This window comes from Acomys minous (assembly GCF_964271855.1).
Source record: "Acomys minous genome assembly, chromosome: 16".
NCBI classification, from domain to species: Eukaryota; Metazoa; Chordata; class Mammalia; order Rodentia; family Muridae; genus Acomys; species Acomys minous.
The window spans coordinates 21,338,868-21,346,870 of NC_140498.1; the positions used below are offsets into that span (position 1 = coordinate 21,338,868).

Here is an 8,003-nt window from a genome sequence, read left to right on the forward strand (position 1 = left end):
TTCTCTGTGTAGCCTTGGCTGTCCTGGACTCACTTTGTAGACCACGCTGGCCCTGAACTCACAGCGATCCGCCTGCCTCTGCCTCTGGGGTGCTGGGATTACAGGCATACTTGATGGCACGTGCCTTTCATCCCAGTACTAGGGAGGCAGGGACAAGGCAGATGCTTGGGGCTTGCTGGCCAGACAGCCTGGCTTAGTTAGCAAGACCCAGGCTTGTCTCCAAAACAATAAGATGGAGGGTACCTGAAGAATGACAACTGAGGTTGTGCTTTGGCCTACACACCCACATACACTTGTGCACCTTGCTCACAGGAACACATACACACTCATGTACACACCAAAACCACTCAACTCCAAATATCATCAACACTATGGAATAGCTAGGAAACCTTTGAAATAAAGCGGCAGCAATGGGATACACAGTGAGGGGAGACTTTTTGTTCAACTGTTCTCCCCTGTATGACGGTCCTGGTTACATTTTTTTTCTTCCCTTTAGATAAAGATAAATAAAAGAAACAAATACTTTAATTAATTAAAGATAAATACCAGCTCATAAATGTCTGTAACTTCAAGGGATCCAACACCATCTTTTGGCCTCCACACAAGCACATCCACTCACACAGACACATGCATGCAACACATATATATAAAAGAAATCTTTCAAAAAGACTAAGGGGAAAAAAATCAAGAGCCTGGAATAAAAATCAAAGGTCCACCCACAGAACACAAATAGCATACGGCCACATGGTGGAGTAGTGTGTAGTAGGGAAAAAGAACTAGAACGGTCTCTACAGACAGTGAGAATTGATTTTTAGGAGGGATTTTTATCACAGTACAAAGGGGATACAACATATACTAATACACTGTATAAATGGCTTGTTTGTTAAAAAGACACATGGACGGGTAATCTAGGAAGTATTTCCAATGGTTACCACTGGCAGGGAACAGGGGCAAAGACACAGGGACGGAACTGTACTTCTAAATAACTTCTAAATATAGCTTTATATAGTTGTGACCTCTGAGCCATTAAAATATTTTACACATTCAAAAATTAAATTGCATCATGAAGTCCAAGGATGTGCAAAAACAGGCTGAACACTAGTAGAAACGCACAAAACCAATACTATATCATACTGAAAAAGACCCTGGGTGCACACTCACGGACATCTGAAACTTAACCTAACAGTTTGGGTTGGTAGCAGTTTACACATTTAAGTCTAAAACGATCTGTGTGTGTTCTAGGGTTTAGCAAACGATTAAATATACAGACAATTTGGGAATCAGGTTCTCACCGTGGCGGAATATTAATTTCTAGCCGGCGAAATCTAGACTCGATAACACCAGGGTAGCCACGGGCACACCTAACCGATAGTTTCTAGGCCCTGCAATTTCCACTTAAGGGAACAGAGACCTCTTTGGGAAATGGCGGACTCTAGGTTTGGTCCAAGTACAAATATGAGTGAGTGCTAGACCAGCTCTCAGCGACACATAATGACAAGTCAGAAGGTTCCAGAAGTTGGGCCTAGCCCAAGCACCCAGTGTCTCACTGGACCTCAGTAACCCCGCCCACACTCACGCGCCCCCTCCTGGAACGGAGTGGGATAACACTTGAACGAAAAACCAGGCTCCCTTAGCGCCTGAGCTCCTCAACTCGCTATCAGCCTCCAGTTTTGCTAGGAAGAAGGCCTTTGAGTGGCTGTCCCGCCAGCGGTGGGCGGTTGGGCGGCACAACCCGCAGCCTCTCGAATAGCTCTTATTCCCCTGACCTCTTAGGCCAGTCTCTGTTCTCTCTGCCTGGCCACTCCGGCCCTGCTTGCTCTCTGCCCCCTGCACCAATAAGCCATTCAGCCACCATTAAGCCTTTTCCTTCCCAAACCTCTGAGGCACCCAGACGAACATTCAAGCCCCGGTTCCGCTGACTTATCTGGTTCCAAGCCCTTCCCATCCATGACCTGTACCGCCCCAGGGATGTTGCACCTGTTCAGCCCTTTCCCGTAGACTCTTCATTCACTGCACAGAGGTCTCTAGCCAGCGACAGACACCTTCTCTGGCCAGGACTAGGCTCTGCCCCCCAACCTGTCAATCTCCAGTTCACTACTCTGTTTTAGGGGTAACCCTCTTACTAGAGATGTTTTTCTGAAAACGTCTGTACTGTGGTATGCCCTCTCACACCAGTGTAGGAGCAGCGCTCAGGGCACACAGTAGGTGCATTTCCAGGGCACCTGGCAAGGTACTAGGCTTGGAACCTGGAACCTTGCCTCTGTCACCTCATGGCCCTGAGACAAAACAAGTCCTATCATCTCCCTGGGTCTGTTTACTTGACTGTGAAGTGGAAACACAGCCCTGGCCATCAGGTGGGTCTTCCCAGGAGCCTTCTCGGACTCTCTTACCTGTCTTACAGCCGCAGGAGGCAGCTAGGGTACAGGGGAACCCACCACCCCACCACCTAAGCTGCTGGGCAGACAGCAGCGTTGAGAGCACCCACCTCTCTCCAGGGCTCCTCTGTCTCCATCTTTGAGCCTGCCCCCCACCCCACCCCTGCCACTGCTTGAGGGACACACCCGGAGTCCCAGCAGATGCTGCCACCCTACAGCCCCTCATGGGCACACTGGTCCTCTGATTCCCACAAGGCCAAGGCCCTTCACATGCATATCACAGGTCAACCTTGTTGTGCCCGTTTCATAGGCAGGGAAACTGAGGCCCATGTGGGAGGAGACTCTGGGCCCAGGCTGGCTTTCCTGCCACTAGCGGGTGCAGGGAGGTGGTCTCCCGCTAGCGGCTGGGGGGCGTGCCTTTCGCTGGGCCTCCAGCCGCTGCGGGGCACCTCCACCCCGGGACCCGCGCCCACCCTGCACCGTCAGGAGATGGCTGGGAGTGGGGATGCCCCCGCGAGGTTCGGCCCCGCGCGGTCCACCTCCCCGCCAGGCTCGCCGCGGCTCTGGTCACGCTCACTGTCGCCGGCGCGCACCTTGCCCCGGGTCAGCCCCGCGCGTGCCCGCCCGCGGCCCGATCCGCCGTCCCCGCCCACACCGCTGCCGCGCCCCACGAGCGGACCTCGCCGCGCCCCGCACGCCCTTGTCCGCAGCGCAGGTGTCCCGCCCGACCGCGCGTCACTCACCGGCTCCCGGCGCTCCGGCAGCCCGGGTCCGGCCCATCGGCAGCGCCCGCCGCGCCCACCGCAGCCGCCTCACCGTGGACCGGGCGCTGCCTGCCCGCCCGCCCGCAGCCCTCCGCGATCCCGCGCGCAGCCCGCCCGTGCGCCTGGCTGGCCGGCCAGAGCAGCGCGGTGCCCCCTCGCGGCCGCATGGGGAAGCGCGGGTGGAGCCGCCCGAGTCCGAGCCACGCAGCGCTGCCCGCTGCTCTCCCGGTGGGCTCAGCTTGCTGCCTTGTACAACAAGCCTCTCTCCTCTGCTCCCAGCTCTCGGGGCCAAAGCCGAACGTCCAGGCATGCCCTCGGGACCCCCAATGTGGCTCGCCTCTCCTCCTTTGGAGGAAATCCCGAGTACTACAACTGCCCCTACGGTGCCGCTCGCAGCCTGGTCCCTGAGTCCTCTGCACTCAAACTGCCCTCTGGCCAGACCTCTTCCCTGGAGCAGCCTCTAGCAACCTGAAATCCAGGTCACACTTGCCTCAAGGCTGAGTCCTGGCCTTTCACCTAGGCTTTCCTACAACAGCCACTGAACTTTGGGTGGTCTGTGTCCTCGAGCCTTATAGGCACCTGGCGGGTATCAAAAGGGTGGCGAAGACTGCATACACCCTCCTCCCTATGGTGAGGGACTTCTCAGAGAATCAGCCTTATTTCATGGCGCTGGAGGCACTGGGGTGCTAGAAAGGTAAAGGGAGAGGGGTCACGACAATTTTAAGGGAAAAGGAGCCTACGCCAGACCTGGCGACCTTCTCTGGCTCCATCCAGGTGTATCTGTCTCACTGTTGAAGTCAGATCTGTCTTCTGCTTCGGTAAGGACCTCCTGATGAACCGTGGCAGAAACCCAACCCAGTTCACTCAAGCAGAGTTTATTGGTTGTTAGAACGTAAAAAAGTCAAACTGTTGATTCCTGCAATTGTTAAATCACAGGCTTTGAATCTTTAGCAGGGAGAACGCTGGGAGCCAAGATGGAAGGGATAGAATAACCTCCTGAATAGGGTGCAGAGCTGGATCGTGTCCTCGAGTGTGGCCCAAGGCACAAGTTTTTAACCCTAGCTCTGCCCAAAGCCTTCCTTCCCAGCAGGAAGTGATGGCGCATCCCCCACTGTACTGGCCCTGACTCCTAAGGAGCACCATGCTTTGGTTATCCACATGGCATCTCCCATGCACAGGGGTCTGGACCACGGGGTGGTCACTGAGACGGGATGGGAGGGAGAAGCAGGCGGCAGGAGCCAGTGAGGAGCGGCCAGGCAGAGAAGTGAAAAGCAATGACCTTAGACAGGGTCAGTGAATGGGGCAGATCCAAGGTGGGGGGCGGGCTCTTTCCAAGGGAAACGCCACAGGGGTTGGTGATCCAGGGCAGGAGACCATGAGAGGAGTGGGGGCTTCCAGGTTGGGGGGATGGGAGGGGAGTTTCCCATGGGGTGGTTGTAAGGATTGCTAAGGAGCCCTTTTCCCAGCAGACTGTGAGACTGTGTAGGCAAAGGTATGTGGAGATTCCAGAAGGTCGATAGGCTAGTGAGTGCATCTGGGGTTGGGTCTTGGGGAGTCAAAGAAGGAGCCCCCCTTGGACAGCATATCTTCCTCAGGCTTGTTAGAGATGCATCAGGTGACTCAGGAAAGAGCCTGACAAGCCGCAAGGTGGCCAAACAGGATCACCAATAAAATGCAAGAACAAAAAGGACAGAACTTTGGACTCCAGCCAATATATTTTATTAACAGAACCCATAAACTGTCCATTTGTGAGTCTGGTGAAAGCCCTCCAAAGTTACTACAAGGGCAGAGCACTAGGAGAAAGCCACTGTACAGTCAGCCTCAAGGAGGTGTGTGTGTGTGTGTATGTGTGTGTGTGTGTGTGTGTGTGTGTGTGAGAGAGAGAGAGAGAGAGAGAGAGAGAGAGAGAGAGAGAGAGAGTCTGGGTGAAGATTGTGGAGAAAGGGGGAAAAAAGAGGAAGCCAGTATGTATCTATAGGTACAGTATGAGCATGCACGTGGTAAGTGTATGCAGTATGTGGTTCATGGTGGAGTGGTGTTCTATGTGGTACACATGCATGCAGAACCCACGCGTGTGATATGTATGCAGTACGTGGCACATCTGCATGTATGTTCTATGGGTGGCATGTGTAGCACCAGGTGCATGCACGTGTGATACGCGTGTGGAGTAAGTGTGGATCTGGATGTAGGTGTGATGGGTTCCCAGCACCATCATGAGGCTGGCCGCTAAATAAAGGATGTATCACAGATGGGACCCCGGCAAGGAGCCAGAGATAAGGCTGAAGGTTGCTGAGGTGGAAGGAGAGTCCAGGGAGCCAGGGCTGGAGCAGGGAGGGAGGGACAGCTTCATAAAAGGATGCATTGTTAGGATGGTGACCCTCATGGCTAACTAAAGCCTGCCTTCCAGGAGAGGCTGTGGGAGCTAGGCTGCCTGCAGATGGTTGAGATTACAGAGGGCACAAAACGTGCCTGTTACAAAGTACCTACTGGAACACTCAGATTCTTGTGGGTCCCACATCAAACCCAGTCACCTCCCTCCTCTACCACACAAAAGCCACAGGCAGCACCTTTATACAGTTTGTGCTGCATGCCCGAGGTTGTCCTGCAGGGTCAGAGAAGCCCCCGGGTCCCTGCTGGGCCATGGCTATTTGCACATCTATGGTTGTAAGAAAAAACAGAAGCACAGAGGTGCTGTAACCTCTGAGTGCTAGACATCGGGGGTGGGGGTGGGGTGGGGGCCCATGCTTCCACATGAAGCCCTGCTGCCTTGTGAGGAGCAAGGCTGACTGCCTCTTACTAGGGCTTGACTGTGGAAATGCTTCCCATTTTGCCGGACTCTTAGTCCCCAGCTACAGATGCTGCTTTGGAGGCTGCGGCATCAGGGAAGGTAGGACCCAGTGGGAGGGTACAGATCACTGAGGAGTTCCTTCACTGAGGAGGTTATTCTGGTCCCCTCCCTCTGCCTGCTGTGAGGCGAAGTTCCTCCTCACATACTGCAGCCATGATGGTGCTCTGTCCAAGGACATGGGACAAAGTGACCGTGGCCTGAGGCTTCGGAAACCACGAACTGAAATGAGTAATCCCTTTTCTCTTGTTGTTGGCAGTTCTTTGTTCGTGATAATGAGAATGTACACTAAGAAAAGTGTTTGCTGTAGCTAATTCCCATGGCGTGGTCTTGAGGCCTTTGGAAGTGGTTTTGGTGGTGGTGGTGGTGGTGGTGGTATTTGAAGGCTTCGGAAAAGCAGGCTAGAGAAGTTCTAAAGTATTGTATGCTCATTGGAACGGGTAATTTGGGTGGGAAGTTGGGAGATCAGGAGGACTCCAGGGGGGATGGAGACAGTGAGGACTGCCTCTGAGGCAGGAGCACAGTGCTGGGAACTGGACCAAGGCCGCTCATGCTGCAGTCTGGCGAAGACCTCGTCTATTTCTACATCCTGGGACTTTATGGGAGACAGCTTAACGTTAACAAGACAAATCTCTCTCTCTCTCTCTCTCTCTCTCTCTCTCTCTCTCTCTCTCTCTCCCCCTTCTTCCCTCTTCCCTCCTCCTTTCTTTCTTTCTCCTTTTTCTTTTGGAGACACTGAAAATTGAACCTTGTACATACTAAGTAAGTACCCTACCACTGAAATGTATCCACAATCCTTTTTCCCCATTATTGTTATCACTATTATATATCATTGTATATATAATTATTATATATTATTATCACTAACTTTCCCAGGCTAGCCTTGAACTTGTTTGGTAGCCCAGGAATCCTCCTGCCTCAGCAGCCTGAAAAGCTGAGAAGACTGTGGAGCCAAGTCTGGCTTGCCATAGGAAATGTGAACACAGCACATACACACACGGTGGCATGGACATTACTAGCTGCGTTTGGCCAGATTCACAGTGAGAATCAGCAGTAAAAAGAGATTTGAAAATATGCATCTTAGCCAGACATGATGGGGCACACCTTTAATACTAGCATCCAAGAGGTAGAGACAGGAGGATCTCTGTGAGTTCAAAGCTAGCCTAGTCTTCACAGTAAGTTCCAGGGTAGTCAGGGGTACATAGAGAGACTTTGTATCAAAAATAAAATAAAATAAAATAAAGATGCCAGGCAACGTGGTGCACACCTGTAATCCCAGCACTAGAGGCAGGTGAATCGCTGTGAGTTCAAGGCCAGCCTGGTCTACAAAGCGAGTCCAGGACAGCCAAGGCTACATAGAGAAACCTTGTCTCAAAAAGAAATAAATATTAAAGAAGAGAAAATTTAAAAAGCAAGTGATAAAGAAAGGTGGAAAGTGTGGCATCTAGCCACACAAAGACCCATGTTTAAAGTTGAGAACGAAGAAAGTAAGATTGCTAAAGGGGTTTGTGCATTAAAAATAATTCAAGCACTCTCACCTTGAAAGCTATGGTAGAATCCCAGTCTGGTCCCTAAAGGTCCCCCCATCTATTTGTCTGTCTATCCACCTGTCTATCAGTATCCATTGTCTGTCCGTCTGTCTGCCACAAGGTGAGGATGCTACTGCACTATAATGTTCTGCCAGATGCACAAGACCAAGTTAACCATGAACTGGATCCTCAAAACCTTGATCCCAAATAGACAATTACTGCCCTGAAGTTGCCTTTTCTCCCCCAGGTACTCTGTCCTCGCATGGAAAGGGGTGACTAATGCAGTGACTCTGAGCCATTAAATGTTCTTGTGCTTGTATTCAAAACCAGCCTTGAGCCGTACAATGACCAACAGCAAGGCCTGAGCCAACAATCTCAGATTGGAGCTCTCCTTTGCTCCTAATGGCATTAAAAGGCTCATAAAAATATCAGCAAAGGAAGGGAGGGGGCCGGAGAGAGGAAGAAGAGGAGGGGAAGGTTTCATGTTTTA

The 8,003-nt window shown here is 52.1% G+C and overlaps 1 protein-coding gene across 1 annotated transcript in view; it reads right to left on the reverse strand.

Annotated features, from left to right (window-relative positions):
* Positions 1–3,235, reverse strand: part of RASGEF1C (RasGEF domain family member 1C) — a 73,466-nt gene extending 70,231 nt beyond the window's left edge. Inside the window, exon 1 of the mRNA XM_084763305.1 lies at positions 3,119–3,235. The gene's annotated coding sequence lies outside the window, so the exon portion shown is untranslated. The remainder of the gene's footprint in view (positions 1–3,118) is intronic.
* Between the last annotated feature and the right edge of the window lie 4,768 nt (positions 3,236–8,003).